Below are 18345 nucleotides of genomic sequence, written 5' to 3'. Positions count from 1 at the left end.
TTTCTGGCAGAAGGATGTAAATATAATTGAGTAGTTGGACGATATCTAATGTGGTCTTCGAGATAAAGTTATCTGGTGGCATGATCAATGTAGTGACAATCTTGAAAATTTATTTAATTTTTCCATTGTATTTTTGTACTTTTAGTATTATTATTTTAATATTTATTATTTTTTTAATCTATTTGCATTCTTTACAAAATATGTTTACATTTAGCTTGAAAGTTGTCCGAGTCCGCTATGAGATTAGTTCGCGATTTCATAGACCCGCGATAAAAGAAATCGAAAAATTACTAGGAAAATTCTTAGTAGATATTCTGCAAAATTTCCGTGCTGATTATTGAGAATTCTGCCGGCCGGCCGGCCGACGTTTCCCGCTGATAAAGACACGCGTGTCCCCGACATCGCGATTATCGTTAAACGATGTGACCGCGTGAACGATCGCCGACTTCAGCCCGTTTTACGGTACGCGCGCCGCGAAAGCGATACGCGCGCAACGAAACGCCCCGTTAAGCCGCGCATTATTGGCTTCGCGTACTGTCCCGCAGGACAGAGGCTCGTTAATTACTGATTAGAGGTCGACGAATCCGGCGATCTCTCAGCCCGCCAGCCGATCCAATCCAATTGGCCGAGATCCAATGTTCGATCTTCGCGGTATGATAACGAGCTTTATCGCGTAGGAACGATCGTCGTCGCCGGGAACTCCTCCCGCTAACAACATACGGAACACCTTGTGCACAGATAAACGCGTCTTCTTGCGTAGCCCCTTATCGCTCTTTTCGCTATCATGATGTGGCGCGTGTTCTGCGTCTGTCACGTGACCGACACGGCGTGCGCGAGACAAAAAACAGGTGTAACGTGAAGCGGGAAGGTGTTCTGCCGCGTTGTCGATGACTACCGTTGGATCAGCTGACAACTAATGATTAAATTAGTTGGCAACTAATGAAAGTAAGATACATATTAATGCCCGCCTCTATCAACGTCGACTAAATCTTAACTTGAATTTAAGGTCTATATTAACGTATTGATTGCTTGAAACTTGCCAAAGTGAGATATTCACGTTTCAGTTTAGACTCACGTTGCGAGTTTTTCAGTGGAATCGCGATTGCAAATATAACGCTTATATCATGTGTCTCAACTGAAACTACTCAAACCTAGCTCACTTCGAATATCTCACGTGAGACAAGTTTCGAGTAACGACTATTAATTCAGGCCTTGTTCAAATGGAATTTCAATTCCGATTGAATCAACGTTGGTAGAAATAGAATACAAATGACTTGCGCGTCGGTTGTGGAAAAAAAAAGCGAAAAATCCCCGACGACAAAGTCTCACTTGTCGGCGGATTTGCGGCGGGTCCCGTCGACGACGCAAAAATCGTTATCGCGGGAGATACGCGAGCGAAGGCGAAACGAATCGCGTAAATATGCGGAGAGAACGCTTGGAAACATCGAGTCAATTCTCAGAGACTCGGAGGAGATACAGCGAGTAGCATCATTCGAAAACGCCGTGAGGATGGCGAGCGATTTAATGGCGCGTTACCCACACTTTACCGCGCATCGTGCGCGAGAATATCACCGTGAAACGCGCACGAGAGCATGTTGCGGTAGATGGACGCGCGTCTTGACATTTATGACAGCCGCGTCGTAATGACGACGACGATTGTAAACGCTGGAGAATTTCTCCGGAACGCACGTTCGCTCACGATGGAATCCGACGTCCGCCAGGACTTGAGAGCAGCGCGTGTCGCCGCGCGCGCGCTGATGCGAAGATGATCTTTTATATATTTTAAGGGAGATAAACATTATGAAAAAAGCTCTTTTTAACGAGTTTTTTGTGACGCCCATAAAACAGATAGATAAATAAATGCTTTTGTGTTGAATTAATCATCTTTTGAACTGTTGAAAAATATTTTTCTATTTGGTGAAATACATTTTTATTTTGGTATAAAACGTGTCTGTAGTAGACTCTACACGATCCGTTTGCATCTGGAGTCCTTAAAAGTCATCTGAAATAAAAAACTCAAGATTTCCTTAAAGTATATGAATGTGTAGTTTCAGTTAAGCGTACGAAAACTTTAATATTTTAATTATTCGCAAAATAGCGCACGTTTAAAAAAATGTTCGAAAATCATCCAAAATAAAAGTACCGTTTTTATTGGCATTTTTTGGGGAAATTTCAATCGTAAAAAAAACCCATACGCTTAACTGAAACTACATTCATATACTTTAAGAAAATCTGAAAATTGGATTTTTTAAATTTTAGATGACTTTTAAGAACTCCAGGGCCGATGGAGCGTGCAGAGTCTACTACAGACACATTTTATACCAAAATAAAAATGTATTTCATCAAATAGAAAAATATTTTTCAACAGTTTGAAAGATAATGCAAACAACAGTTTGAATTCAATGCAAAAACATTTACTTATCTGCTTCATGGGTGTCACAAAAAATTCGCTTTTTTCAGTATTTATCTCCCTTAATATAAAAATTAGACAAAACACAATATTCGATTTAGCCTCGAGCCGCGGCGAAAAGAAGTGCGCGCTGGCGAATGTTTATTACGGGAGAGCTAGCGTATCTCGGGGGTGGTCCACTTGTTTTCGTGTCGTCATGCCGATGATATCGTCGTCTCATACCGACGACGACGATAACGACAACGGAATCGGGAGTCGCAATGTTCGCTCGCGTCTGAATTGCGCCAAGTACGCAGAAAAGACGCTGACCTCTCTCTGTAGCGCCGCAGAACCGCTTTTCTCGTGGGCACTCTCTCAGTGTATGCCCCTTTCCCTCCCCTCTCTCCCCCCTTCTCCCGCTCCCCTTTGCCGCCGACTCGATATACCGCTCACTAGATCTTCGACCCGTTCTCGAAGCAAAGCCGGGAGAATAGATTCGCGCCGCGTAAACGCTCGACTCGCGCCGACATACGCTTTTCTCTCTTCTCCTTTCGTTTTTTCACTCGATTTTTGTTCCTTTTTTGTCAATCAGTGTCGCGTGAATGTGTCGCGCGAACCGGCCGACGGTGTTGTTTAATAAACATCGTGTCGCACTTTATCACGCGAAGGCGCACCGCCGCCGGCCGTAATTGCAATGTTTCGCGATCCTCCTCCCCCTCTTTTCTCTTGCCGCGTCGTACCTTTACGTAATACACACAAGGTAGTGTGACGCGACTGTCGTTGCCCGGGAGGTCTTTCTCATTCGAGGAGGCCACGGCGACGCGTACACACAGAGAGAGAGAGAGAGAGAGAGAGAGAGAGAGGTTTCGCGCCGATCCGCATGAATTTCGCCAATTTTTCGCTCGTGTATCTTCGATTTGTCGAAGAAAACCCGCGGCGAATGTGCACGACGAGGAAGAAGGTAGGTACCGTTCGTTCGTGTAACATTCCCCTCGGGGAAAGGAGGCGGGGGGGGAGGGGGACTTCGCGTTCGCCCGCCTTTTGATATTCCGGTATTTTCGAGCGAACGAGATCCTCTTCTCCCCTCTCCCAGATTCTCTCCCGGATCGACGGTGCTTTATCAGGCGTGAGACGGGGGAGAGAAGGGATTTACAACTCGAAGGAGCGCGTCGAGCGAGGACACGACGCATGTGTTCGACTTTGGAAAGTCGGGAGAAAGCTGGCTCTTCCAGCTTGTTTTGTTTCGCACGCTGGAAAGCAATATTATGTGTACATTGCACATTTTGCCCTTTAGTAAGTCCGCAATTAATGATATACATATAGAGACCTCGGAATGGGAGCAATTGTCAACAAAGTTAAAAGATTCGCATGTGGAAACATAAAAATAGAAATCATCCTAATGTTGAGGCAATCCAACTGCTGGATCGAAAGATACGCGCAAAAAGAATTTCAGTTGGTACAACCAAATAGGAACCAATTGAAAATTAGGTAATCAGAAGCGATATCTCTGTTATGAAAACTAATATTTCTGTTGTCGCAATCGAAAATATTCGTCTGAACATTCAACGATATTAGAACTCGGTTGAAACAACTGAGAACAATTGACTATACAGAAGCCTTATAAATTTTTCTGTTCCTACAGCCGAGTTTTCATCTGATTCTTGAGCAACCGAAAATTCGGTTGCACCAACAGAATTGTTTTTTCCGTGTAGTAGTTGGAAGACTCATCATAACCTATTCTCTATTTTCTGTAAGGAGATCTTGATTGATTTTAGCAAATTAAGTTAAAAAGAAGAAAATTGAAACTCGCTGTGTGTGCATTTTTTCTGTTGTAAATAACATCTCTCTTCGCTCGTCAAACACGTGTCGGCTCGTCTTCCCCTTTGATCAATTGAATATGATGATAAGGCCCTTGAATATGATGAGAGCCCTTTCCTTTGCTGAATTACAATCTTTTATTGAATTCAAGAGGTTTTTAATTGATTTTTCATTACGATTTCATGCGAACTTTATTCGAAAAATCTATTTCTGTAATTGTGAGATTTCCTTTTATAATTATAAAAATTGATTCGTCGGATTGCTCGTCGTTGCACTTTGTGTGAGAAACTTCCACTCTATACTGAGTGAAAAAAATATCAAAGAAACAGTATATATTTATTTGGTAGATACTAATTTTTAAATATTTTTACTTGTGCTAAAATATTCTTTTCAATAAGAAAATATATACTTTCTTGAAGCCTCTCTTGAGAGAATATCCTAGCTTTTCATGTAAGCAATTGCTACATTCTATTTAAAATAAAAGAATTTACATTCCGGTAAATATGTTATTAGTGCGTATTCACCAAATAAATATTTTTTAGATACTTTTCCTCTCAGCTCAACCTCTTTCTCCTCGCCCTCTCTTTCTCGTCGAATTGAGAGACACTGTGGTCGGTAATAGGTTTCTACATTTATTTGTATACTCGCGTATGAGCGGGGCATGTGGAAAAGCGCAGCGTCCGCTCTCGCGAGTATCCATCTCGTCATCATCATCCCCCATAGTGATGCCTTCGAGAGGGCGGCCGGTGCGTTCAAGCGCGCGCGCTCTATTTCCACCGGGAGTGTGTAACGAGTTTTCTCGGTGACCTAGTGGCGCGAATAGAACTCGTCGTCGTTATGTACACGTGTACGCACATGTTGTGTGTGTGTGTGTGTTGTGTCCTTTCGAAATTGTCTGGCCGAAACTTGGATATGCCGCACGGAGGGAGCGTTATGCGCTCGATTTGTCGCCAGTTGAGTTGCGAAGTGACCAAGCGCCGCCAGCTTTGCAAGAGAAAGAGAGAGGGGAGACGCGACGGAATTTCGCTGAAGGGCTTTTTTTCTGAAACTTGTCGTAACTCCGACCGCCCTCGATAAGAAGTCGCCTCTGTCACGATTAAAAATTAGTATCTACCAAATTAATATATACTGTTTCTTTGATATTTTTTTCACTCAGTATAGAGTGGAAGTTTCTCACACAAAGTGCAACGACGAGCAATCCGACGAATCAATTTTTATAATTATAAAAGGAAATCTCACAATTATAGAAATAGATTTTTCGAATAAAGATTAGTTCGCATGAAATCGTAATGAAAAATCAATTAAAAACCTCTTGAATTCAATAAAAGATTGTAATTCAGCAAAGGAAAGGGCTCTCATCATATTCAAGGGCCTGTCACAGACGTTTTCTGTCACGTAACGGAAACGTCGAGCGCGAAATAGCGAAATAGCGTCGTGATTTTCTACGGGAAGTCTGCGGCAGGGAGGGGGAGCCGGAGAAATCCACTTTTGTAGAGAAGCGCAGAAAGTAAATCTCTCTGCGGGAGATCCGTAGAATTTTCATGATCACTTTCCGGGCAATTCACGAACGACGCTGAGGCCGCGGATTAACGGTATTTTATCGCGAGGATGCATCTGCTGGGCGCACCCCGGAGTCTTCCGTTCGGACTCGCGCGAGTTTGCACTCGAGGGTCCCATTTGCATCGAGAACGAAGTCCGCGAAGAGGAGAGGGAGAGGGCGATTCCAAGCGCGCGCGGCGTACTCGATCAATGGTGTAACTTTTCGACGCCGAGGGCGCGCGCGCGCCAAGAAGACTCGTTCCCGCGAAACGCGCTTGAAAATATGCACAATTGCGACATCGCGAACGGCTTCTAGCTACTAATTGCGCATCGCTGTAGTACTACGAGCAAGACATTAAAAGCCTTTTCTTACGGGAAAAGGCAACGAGGCGCGAGAGCGAGCGAGACAACGTTAAAGAACGACATTGCCGTGTCGGCAATCAAGCCCCGGTTTCAATTAGTAGCTGCATTACAAAATGTACCGCGGAAAGCGCCTTTCAAACTTCAAGAACGACTGCGAATCGAATCATCTCCCTGTCTCGTAACGTCGCGAAGGAAAATCCGCGAAAGTCGCGCTCGCTCTTTATCCAGCGATTTATCGACGTTTGTCACAGATGTGGAGTGAATCTTACTGTAGAATGTTATAAGGAATTGATCGATATTCTGCAGTAATTTCCTTTCATTTTCTAACTGTGCTATCTATGTTATAGAAAATTTGGTATATATTTCTACCTAATTTAAGTCTAACCTATAATGTGCTCTTTGCTTTCTGTTTATCGTTTTCTGACCTGAATCTTAAGCCAGAAAAAGACAGAACGAAAGATAAGCGCAAATAGCACACTAGATCAGGCTTTACTATACTCTTTAGCAAGACATACAAAACAGCAAGACAGATTTATTAACAACTTATTCTTACACCACTAGAAACATGGTTAAGTTGAAAAGACTTTATATGAAGAAAATATTCTCTCCGTGGTTCTCTTCGTCTCAACAGAAGTAAAGGTGTCGCGTGACCGAAAGGAACTCGTCGAAATTTTCGCCGTGGGAAAGCGTCGGGATCTTATTGCGTAGGAAAATTTGTGGGCAGGTCTCCGTAAAAAGAGAGGAAGAAAAACGCACGACCGACTTGCACGCACAATGAGTAGCAAGTTGAAGAAGAAGCAGTCTCTCTCCGTCTTGTTCTGCCGGCTCGGTAGGGGCGATCGTGTTCAGAGCCATCGCTAACCGGACTCGGTCTTCGACCCCCTTCTCTTCCATTACTACCCACCCTCCCTCTGCTCCTCTCGTCCTTGCTCGCCCCTCCCGGTACCTTCGTCGTGCCGAGGCGGCCGCATTCCTTCTCTCGAACGGTGAAGCCGCGTCGGCAGCAGCCTCGCCTCGCCTTGCCTTGCCTTGCCTTGCCTCGCCTCACTTTGCCATGCTTTGCCTTGCCTCGTTTCATCGACTCGACTCGCTCTCGAGAGCTCGCTAGAACGAGCTTTCCGAGCCCGTAGTTCGTCGTAGTTCCTCGCGCGTTAGCTCGCGATCGCGACGGATGAATCGAAGGTGTGTTCAGGTTGGCGCGTATCCTGCCATTGATCGGATCGCAGAGTCCCAATGCATCGGATGCACAGTTGCGGGCAGATAGATTGGGATAGACCGGAGGAATCTGTCTTCAATTGGAAGAATTCTCCCATTGGACGAATGTGTTCCTAAACTTACAAAAAAAAAAGACAATCCATTTGTCCGCATCTGTACAGGATCTTGGGTGTCCTCTTAATCGTCGCGGCTTTTCCTCGAGATATTTCACGATAGCGGGGAACATGCGGTCATTATTCGTAGTGGCTCCTTTTTCTTATTTCTGTGCATCTCGTTATCGAGAACTTTGAATCGAAATTCCGCCAAAGCAGCGACTCGCATCAAAACGATAAGATCTATAATTCGCACTAGATTTACAATCTCCACCCTGGGACTACTCTCACTTCGCCACGTGCTGCTTATTTTCACGTAGAACTTGTAGGCGTTTCGCGTTTCACCATGTGTCAATTTATAAAACTGCCTTCAGCTTACGCCAGTTTCTTCCCACTCGAGAATGTTGTAAGAACTTTGCCGATCTTATTTGATTGAACCCTCCGCGTATATATTTTTTCGGGATGTATAGTACAATTCTGGATCCATCAAACTCGAACAACTTTGTTGAAAATCAATATTTTTAGACACTTTTCAAAAATATAGGAAACCTGCTATAAGATAATAATACAATGAAATCAACATTTGCAAATAGATTTGCGCAATTTTGAAATTTTTCCGGACTCCACAAAGGTTGCTGAATGATCGGATATTTGTTTAGACCTAGTCACAGACTCAATATTGTACGCGCATTGAGCAATTTTAAGAAATGAGTGCTCATCGCGCTCGGCAACGCTCGGCTTGAAAGTCGACAGAGCTAACGATAATAACGAAAATATAAGCCAAATAGCGGGCTACGAGATGATCCAGCAATTCGTCTATTTCATTAGTTTTGAATAAGGAAGATAGTACTGAAAGAATCAGAAGACACGTATCGGTATTTAAAAGATGATAGGTTACAGCACATCTGGAAAGATATTACACTAAGATACCAAGAGGAGGTCAGTTAGAACTTTAGATTTCTCCATCTTCGTTTCGGAAACGGACAGTTTTGAAGAGTGACCGGAAACGCATTGAAACGTTCAAGATGTAATGTTGGAAAAGGATATTTGGCATCTCTTTTACCGCCCGTCGCACCAATGTGTCTGTTCTTGAGTCTCTTGGCTCCCTCGCATTGTCTATCTCTTTTTAATGACGTCAGAAGCGAGAAAATGCATGCTAAAAATTCTTGCGAAATACATTGAAATAAAAATATATATCCATAAAGTAATAATCAATAATTTATTGTAAATTAATCTGAATAGAAATAGGCGAAGAAATAGGTTAAGAAGATGAATTGTATGTCACGTTAATCTACGACAAATTATTGATTGTTAGAGCAAAAGGGGAGTGCACGGAATATCTTACAAATTTGTTTAATCGATTGCAAGTGTTACTTTATAGATATAAATCTATATATCTATAAAGTGTTACTTTATAGATATCTATATACTATCTACATATATATCTATATACTTTATAGATATCTATATATCTATATATCTATAAAGTGTTATAGATATATACTTTCATTTTAACGTATTTCGCAAGAACTTTTAGCATGCATTTTCTCGCTTCTGACGTCATTAAAAAGAGATAGACAATGCGAGGGGCCTTAAGGAGCCTTAAGATGAGCTGCACTAGATGGGTGGACAATGTTACTCGACTGACAGGCAAATCACTTCAGACCTCGACCCATGAGTCGCTGAATCGTCCTGGAAGAAGATCATACATCGTTCTTTCATGATGGCCGCGACACCTCGGCAACGAGGCTGCACGACATTGAAGAGAGACGGAAGGAGTCGCCTCGCAAAATCATTCCGCTGACTCGTGCGGACGAAGGTGCACAATAATACCGTACGGTGATCGCGTATATCTCCTCGGCTGCGCATTGTGGGCGACACGGTGTGCGTTTTAGCCGATGCCGCGTTTACGGTGGTTCGGCGAGCGCATGCAGCGTGTGTGCGGGTTGCATAACGAAACCGCGTGGCCGCCGCCGCGTTAGGTCGCCGTAACAAACGCGAGGGAAACGCGGCGGTGTGCGGCCGTGATTATTTATAACCGCGGTTTCTCGGCATCGGCTTCGGTAAAAGTAACGAGCGCGCCGTGCGCGCGCCCGTCGTCTCCTGGATCTTTTAATCGACTTTCCAGCGAGCGAACGACACTGCGTTCTCTATGGACCAAACTGAAAACGTAGGGCAGGCCTCCACGATCTCGTTCTCGCGGTGCAGCAAGCAGAGCGACGAAAGAAAACCCCGCCGTTGCATTCGAAGGAACACACGCTTGACCACCCATGAAAAGCCCGTATCAGGCTAAGCTTGAAAACTGAGGGCTTGCGATTGAAACTTGCGATCAAAGTCGATAAAACGAATCAAGATCAAAGTTAGCCGATTCATGAAATTCTAATTTCCTTTATTTATTCATTTACTTACGAGGACTCACTTTTTTTGATACAATACACTCAATCATAAGGGGAAAAAAGGAAATACAAGAAAGAATGTAATTTTTAAATCTCAATTTCCAACATGTAATCTGATAAGGACTGATACCTTGTATTAGAGACCGACCACGTGTCTCGGAGAACACGAGCCCCGAATTGAAGGTTTCGGGTTTCTCGATCGATCATAGCACAGAAGATATTCTGAAAATTACTCGAGAACGCTCCGATTTGTGATCCTCGATCTCCACTCTGTAGTCCGATACGGGCTTAAGTGAGCGAAGAGAAAAAAGGAATCCTGTCCTCGCTCGCACCTTTCGAAAGAGAATCCTTTCGTAACGTTCGCCAATACGGAGCCTTCTTGGGGTATCGAGCTGGTCGACGTCGAGCTTCTCGTTGCCGCGGATGACGATATCGCTCCTTTTTTCTCTCCTGCTCAGTTAACCTATTAACCCGTTAAAGTCGCCGAACGTAGAAGGAGGGCTCTCTCGTTCGAGTGGCTCTTTTGTTCTCACGACATGATGAACGATCGAAGAAAAGCAGGCGTCGAGCGGGGAGCGATTTTTGTCTGTAAACTCTTAAACCGTTTGACCAAATTTTGCATAGTTACTTCCCAGGACCTTGTGAGAAATTTAGGCTACCATGAAACCTACTCGATCCCCTGCGATTTCATCCCCTTGACGTGATAACCACATCGGATAGTGTAAGCCAGTTACATGTTTTGGCGAGCGTTCGATTTATTCAAATGGAGCGTACGAATGGCGAAATCGCCGATTGCAAGAGCGAGGCAGCGGTGGCTTTTCCGTGATCTTGTTTGCGCGAGAATTATGCGACCGCGACGATAACGACGTTGACGAGTTGCACGCGACGCGCACGCAATCACGCCCGGAAGAATCGCGGTCGGCAACCTGGTATTTGCGCTTTAACCGAAATATCGTTTCGGTTATCCTTCGCGAATATAGGTCTCGTTTCCGTGCCAACGTCGCGCGTCCGTAATCCGGGCCTCGTTGATGCGATGCGCTTCCCTCGAAGCCACGGCGGAAGCCCCCGCGATATTTCTGAAACGTGGAGGCGTCAGAAGACGCGGGCGAGCGATCTCACTGTTTACCGCTCCACCGGCTCGGATTAGTTTACCGGCCGCTTGGGAAAAATATTCTGGCACGCGCGCGCGCTCCTCGCTCCTCCGCTTATTCTTCTCGGCGTCTTCCACGGCGTCGACCACCAATGGAATTCGGTGATCCGCGAGAGACCGCAATGGGGAATCTGAACAGCCATAAATGTTATCCCAGAGCGCGTAATAAGTCAATTTTCTGTTCTATTTCACTCTCCGCGAAACTGGGAGAAAAAAAATGAGTGATTCCATAAAAAAAGGCATCTCAAAAATAATCGAGAACGATCATGACTAATTAGTATAATTTTAATTAATGCGAGTGGCTCCGATATTGATTTATAGTAATTTTTATCGAAATTTTAGAAGCAATTTCTTGAATTTCGTCGCCTCGACTGCGAATAATATCCGTGGCGACCGCTCGAAAACTCTTGAAGAATATTCGAACCCGCATCGCTAGTCACGGCTCCCCGTCTCTTCTCCTCTCCTTTCCCTCTTCTCTCGTCTCGTTTCATCTCGCGCCGGGGCTTTTTTTGGCATCGACTGTCTTCCCGTAAGTGTCCTCTCCTCGGAGAGACGAGCGAGACTCCCTCGTGGATCGCGCTCGTTCGACAACGGCGTTTCTCCGCTTCTAAATAAGGAAATGCCTACGCTCTCCTCCTCCGCCTCCGTCGTCTTCGTCGCCGTCGTTGTCGTCGCCGTCGATTGTCGCGCACACGATCGCTCTCTCGCACATACACACGCGGCTCTTAACCCATTTAATCCCACAGCTCCATTTTTGGAGCGGTCACGATTGACCGGTGGAAACGACGGAGGTTGAAAGTGCCGTGTTGTTTCTCGACTCTTCATGGAGCTCGCACTGGTCGCGCGTGTTACAGTCTTATCGCCTTTTTTTTTTTTTTTTTTTTTATTAATTGAGCCTTTATTAGAGAAACTTTGAATCGTCTCGGAAGAGAAAACACTCTCGGGATCGCAATAAAAATATTGAAATTAAATATTGCAGAACCTGAGAGAACTCGAACCCTTTCTCTCTTCTTCTCTTCTTGAAGAAGAAGAACGAGAAGCAAAAAGTCTTGTTCCGCTTCTCTTCTTGAAGAAGAAGAACGGGAAGCAAAAGCCTTCTCTTGTTCTCTTCTTGAAGAATAAGAAGACAGAAGCTTCCTCTCTCTCTTCTTCTCGGAGAAGAAAAAGAGAAGCTTTCAAGCTCTCTTATCACAGCACGGCGATCACGCGCGCGAGCCAGCCGCGCGTTCGCGAACACGCGAAACCGAGGAGATTCCTCTCGCTCTTCTCCTCTTCTGTTCTCGAGAGTGAGAAGGAGGAAACCTCGTATGCAACGCGGTCTTTAACTCGAACCCTTAAGGGCCCGGCACGGGCCAATGACCGGACCGGTCCTGATCGGAGCGGCGCGACGCGGCCCGTTTCGCCGCCGTTCGTCGGCTGCATCGCACAATCCCCGATGCGCGAGGCTGTTGTGTGTGCGGTGCCGTGCACCAGGCATCGATAATGCCCGGCCACTTACAGGATCGTTTCGATCTGAAAGAGATTACGGCTGACCGGATCGCCTCGCCGATGCTGACGACGCTCGGCGTTCCATCCGAGCCACCGTGTGGTCTCGCCTTTCCCGTCTCCACTTCCAACCCGCGTCATATTGTTACGACACCCACGATGGACATATTCGCGGCTCTTCTTCGTGTACTTTCCGCCGCCTCTCTCTTCCTCTCTCTCCCTTCGCCCTTTTTCTCTTACGCGCTCCTCGTGACTGCTCATCATCACTCGGCACGTCGCATTTTCCTCTCGCGTCTCGTAACCTTTGCAACGTGATTGCCCCCCTTTTAGAACTAGAAAGGCGCGTGTCGTTGATAATTAATATAGATTCATGCGATGCGCGTCGGTCGTCGCGACGTCGTCGTAGCTGTTCATTCTCGTTTGGACCTTAATTATCACTTAGACTCGCATATTCCTTCGATCTTTTAAATTTCTTCATTTCTTTAGGTTTCTTCTCACTCGATTTCGCATTCAGGAAAATATAAAAACGAGTTGTCTCGTGAAAATATTTCATAATCGACTCCACCGTTGAAAGCAGAAGATATGCACGCGATATGCTCTTAGAATCCCCATCTCCATCCCGAAAACGGTTATTAATCGCTTCGCACGTCTCGGATTTTTTTTTACGACATGGCGAAATAACGGGGCTATTTCGCAACTTCTTACCGTTGGGTCGTATTTTTTAATTTGGGCGAACAAACAAGGATAATTTATTGCCCGGGAGGCGGCGCAGGATCGGCAAGCTAACAAATCATCTCTTTCTCTCTTTTGCACGCGCATTTAACAATTATCTGCGGGGACATAGCCGCAGATCAGGATCTATGCCTGAAGTCGCCTGCCTGAATTTTATTTGGCTCCGAGTGTCCTGTTCGCTTGTAGATTCCTAACGAGCACGGAAATTGTGTTTCTTCATACACGCAGAACAAGGACTTGGTTATGTGTGAGAGCGGATGTGCGATGAATGTAGTTAGATGAGTGTCTTCTAGAATCAAGTAGCTGAATAGAGACGAAAAACTCGTTAACGGAAACTAATATCTCTGTTAATGTGACCGAAAACATTCGTCTGAACATTCAGCTGCATCAGAATTCTATTGAGATAGTTGAGAGTAATTCGATCTTTAAGTGGAAATTTCTCCTACAGAAATGTTTCTGTTTCTACAACCGAGTCTCTCACTCAAGCAACAGAAAAATCACCCACACTCGGACTCGTTTTTTTTCCGTGTAAGGAGTGACGCAGAAGTCGACGACGACGACGACGCTCCTCCTACGGCTTTTATTGCGACTGGAAGGTCGGTCATTCATTTAGAAGGGAAACACGCCACGGACTTTGGATCGGGCCGGCTCGAAATCTCAATGAGCGACGACGACAACTACTGTCGCGTTTAACGGTATATTTTCCCTCGCTCGGAGAGAATTCAATAAAGAGCAATCGGGTCTCTCTTTGTCTCTTTCTGTCTCTCTTTCTCTCTCGCCATCTCCTGGCTTTTTCTAGCCGCGTGTTCCTATCTAGAAGCGTAGGATACACTTAATAATGTGCGCGCGGAGGATATGCCATGCGTACGAATATGGTATCGTACATGTCTCCGACTGCCTACGTCTATTACGTGTATCCATAAACGCGTCATTTCGTAACGCGAAGTCGAAGTGTGGGATGTCGGAGGCGATTGAGACACGCGGAAATAATACGGCCTTTGAAACTCTATTGTTCTTCCTTAATTATTCTTCTTCTGCACCACGCGCTTGCCTTCTGTTTGTTTGTCTGTTTGTATGTTGCATCTGCATTCATATTGCAAATTCAAGTTATTTTCGCTTCAGCTCCTTATCCTGTTATCTTCTCCTGTCGCACTTGCCGTGAGGCACTGCACAGAGAAAAATATCAGTCGACTATCAGGAAAAGCAATCACTCAGTTTACTTTCCTTCTTAAAAGCAAAGATTATATACTTTGGCGAGGAATATCACGCGCCACCGCAACATGCTCCCGAATCCGGTGCGCGTTTACGCACCGGATGATTACCTCTCGTTCTCCCGCGTGGCGATTTCACGAGTCGGTGCGAATCTCGCGTTTGTTGCGTGATTTCTGGAGCACACGGCGTGTATAAATAGGCGCGCTTGCTTCACCGCGCAAAAATAAGCCGCGAATTGCTTAAGGATGAGCGTCAGATAGATAGATGGATGTGCGAGAGAGAGAGAGAGAGAGAATCTGTTATGAATTTCGCGCGTGATCATATTCGGTGTCGCGCCCGTCGCCAATTAAGTATTTCGAGGGCCTCTATGTCTCGAAACCTCGTTAAGAGAGCGAGAATATCTTACGCGCGTTTTCCCCACATAAGAAATATGCACGAAATTATCGTCTTTTATCGCACTTACTGTGAAACACCGCATTGAGAAAAATATCGACCGCTAAGGAGAGCGATTACTTAGTTTACTTTCCTTCTTCGAAGTGTTACATGCTTCAGCAAAGAATATTATCTCAATAACAGTTCTCAAATATACTCGTCGCATATTTGAGAAAAAAATCATTATTATGTGTACTCAAAGGAAAAATTTATTCTCTTCGTAAGAATATCGTGAAGGAAGTTGCTTCGAGTCTATGTAGTAGGCAGACTGGATTCAAGATGTATTATGAGAAAAATTGATTCTTATGATTGATTGATACTTTTGATTGATTAGCGGATAGGTAAATCTGGGAAATACTTGGAACGAGTAACATTCACTTGAATGCAGTATGTGTTTTTCCGTATGCGCCGTGTTTGTTGGAGGAGCGTTCGTTTGATCTGTTTCTCAGGGAACAAAGTTGGCACAAAAAATCGTCGCGACGGAAAAATGCGTCCCTGAAGCGATAACGGCGACAATTCCTGGTCGTCGCGCAATCGACTTCGCATTTTCCACACGAGGTGTGTGCGCGCACGATCACCGTTTCGCGCAGCGACATTTTCAAGTCACTCGTCGCCGGTACTCGGTCTAAAAATGGAGATCACGTAACGCATCGGCATTACACCCGGTAGAGGTGGCCAGTCGCATTCTCATTGTAACGACATTTCTTTCATCGAGTTCGCAGCCTCGTGTGGTGGCGCACAAAAGAGAGAGAATCCAGCTGAGTTTATCAGCCGTCTGTTGTGACGACAGCTTTTTGTCGCTTGTTGTTGTTGCTGCTGTCGACGCGAGAGAACCATGTGCGGTTATGTTATCTCGATAATGCGCGCAATTATCGCCACCGCGAATGACACGTTTAATTCGTCGTCGTTTGTGTTCAGCCGTGCGTGAAGAATTTTTCACGATCCATCCAAGAGTCGCCGCGTCGGGAAAATTGTCAGTTTCGTTTCGACTTGGCTGGACGAAGAAAGTTTCTCCCTTGGAGAAATTCTTCTCCCCTCGATTAGTGATGATTCGCGATCTTTATCTCTTTCTCTCTCTCTCTCTCTCTCTCTCTCTCTCTCTCTCTCTCTCTCTCTCTCTCTACAAATCTCTTCCGTCGCGCTAAATTTCGCGTTAAACGGAGGTGAGCGTACTACGATTTCGTGTCGCGAAGAGGAGAAAGAGAAGGAAGGTGGAAGGAGGAGAAGCTCCTTCAATAGCGTCGTGCGTCTTTCGCGGTAGAAGATACATCAGCTTCCGCCACGATATGTGTCACGAATCGTGGTCTCGCGATTACGACATCGATGATCTCACCGCAGCGCCGATGCGATGCGAGCGAATGAATCCCGTGTCGCCGACACACCCACCCACGTGTGCATCGCGATCTGTGTATCGATATCTGCGTTCTCGGCATCGAGTTCTTAGTGCTGATCGAGTTTAACTTAGAATCTATTGGACTGTAGAAATGTTCTTGGACATTGGAGGGGCTCGAAGCATATTCTTGTTTATTAAATTAAGCATGATGATAAGCAAACTCATCGTAAAAGCCGATGATAAAGGTATCTTGATCACCCTGATCTGGTTACCCCGATCGGGTCACTGTGGAATCTGGGGGAATGATTTGGCGGATTCTCTAGCGAAACTCGCCGAGACGTCCGACTTCCGCGATTCGCGCGACTCGCCTCGCAATTCAAGCTTCGACGCTCCTCCACGCGGTGCCATCGGCCTCTCGCAGCCGTGGCCTGCGATTTCAACACGAATGCGAACGGACGACCGTTCTCCGTTCCGATTCTCTACAGCCGTGTCGCGTTGACATTGAACGCGAAGGTGCGCGAAGAGGCGGTTTCTCTCGCTCTCTGTCCCGTATTTCTATCAGACACTCGCGTGACTACATGGCGACGACACGTAGCACGCATTTCGGCTGATGCGTGGCGTCGGCAGGGAGAAAGGTGGGGAATGGGGGATGGTTGGAGAGAGAGAGAGAGAGAGAGAGAGAGAGAGAGAGAGAGAGAGAGTCAGAGGAGAAAGAGAGGAAAAGACAGGGACGGCCAAGAACGACAGTCAGCTGATGTCACGCAGATGGGCTGGTGAGCTACGCCGTGCTAAAAGCGGCTGTGATGCCCTCCTTTATTTCTCCCCCACCGCCTCCACCTCCACCTCCACTGTTTTTCTATCTACGCGTTTATCCGCTCTCTGCGTCTTGCGCGTCTTCCCCACGTCCCTCCCTCTCGCGGAGATCTCGCTTCTACCCGCAGAAGAGATGGAGGATGATGAAGAAGAAGTACGTGTCTTCTACGCGCTTGCAGGCTTATTGCGAATCGCCTGACGCATTCTCCCACTCTCGCGCGGTTTCTGTCCCGATCTCTCGAGAAAATTGCAGCGAGATGATGAGGCACGTGCGGAAGAGCTATCTGGGTAGCTCGCTCGTGGAAAAATCTCGCGATCCCCATTAGCGATGCTTGAGCGCAAGAGCGATTTTCGATTCGACCAATCAGTAGATCTAATTGATCTTGGCAGCACGCGACGGGTCAGATGAAAGCTTCTCGTGAGCGTGGAATCTATGGAGGATGCTGAATCGCAGGCAATGACAAGCTTTAAGAATCCATGATATTGTTTCGCGTGTCTTCACTCGTTGATCGCAAACGCAGCCATTCAGAGGTTAATAATCAGTTTCTCCCTGAGATTGCAGCGATAGCTTGCTCGGTGGAGAGAAGAAGCGCACTTTAATGCACAGTTATAAATTGATATAAACTCCAACTTGATCGCGCAGAGACGTAGATCGATTCATCTTTCGCAGCTGTTTTGAGGGCGAGTCTCATTTCTGGTAGGAATTGCCTCGACTTCTTTCGTTTTCCCAGACGGAGAATGAGTATCTCTTTCTTGAAGATAGATGAAAATAGTCCCATCTATTTCTGACGGAAAAGTTCTCGTAGATATTTTTTTATCCTACTTGCGATAAAAAAGTTCTCACAAATATTTTTATCTCATATAGATCTCTGCGCAGGAGAAAATATTCGCAAGATATATTTTTATCCTATCTATCTCTGAGAGAGGAAAGTACCCGCGAAAATATTTTCATCTCTCTTTTAGTGAAGAGCAGAGCTATTTTCTTACGAATATATTATATGTTATTATACATAGAGAAGATACCGTCTATCGCGTTGTTGCAGAGAATGCTTTTGTTCTGCCAAAATTTTCGCGTCACGTGCCGGATTGTGTCTCCACGCTGAAAATTGCAGTATCGCGTGTCGCGTGACTTTGAAAAGCAACGCGGCTCGTTACGATGGTCACATCGTGACAGCGGCGGAGCCGATGTCGCGGATCATCGGCACGGGAAGACGACGAGGAGCCGAAGAGGTCAGGCATGCGAGAAAGTGGGGCAGACACGGAACGTTGACCTTTACGTGCGGCGGATATACACGTTGTAAAGAACATGAGACACCGGAGTACGCTCGATGGAAGCCGAACGTGCCGCCGCGTGGCGCTCCTTTGTTGCGATACCC

The 18345-nt window shown here is 45.8% G+C and overlaps 1 protein-coding gene across 5 annotated transcripts in view; it reads left to right on the top strand.

Annotated features, from left to right (window-relative positions):
• The window catches only part of LOC116849543 (protein held out wings), a 43963-nt gene that overhangs the window by 2292 nt on the left and 23326 nt on the right, over positions 1–18345 (top strand). The gene's annotated exons all lie outside the window — the stretch shown is intronic.

This window comes from Odontomachus brunneus, unplaced genomic scaffold, assembly GCF_010583005.1.
Source record: "Odontomachus brunneus isolate Ranch 3 - 2012 unplaced genomic scaffold, Obru_v1 Obru_scaffold_118, whole genome shotgun sequence".
NCBI classification, from domain to species: Eukaryota; Metazoa; Arthropoda; class Insecta; order Hymenoptera; family Formicidae; genus Odontomachus; species Odontomachus brunneus.
The sequence above is the reverse complement of the archived record's forward strand: the minus strand, read 5'-3'. Positions and strand labels throughout refer to the sequence as shown.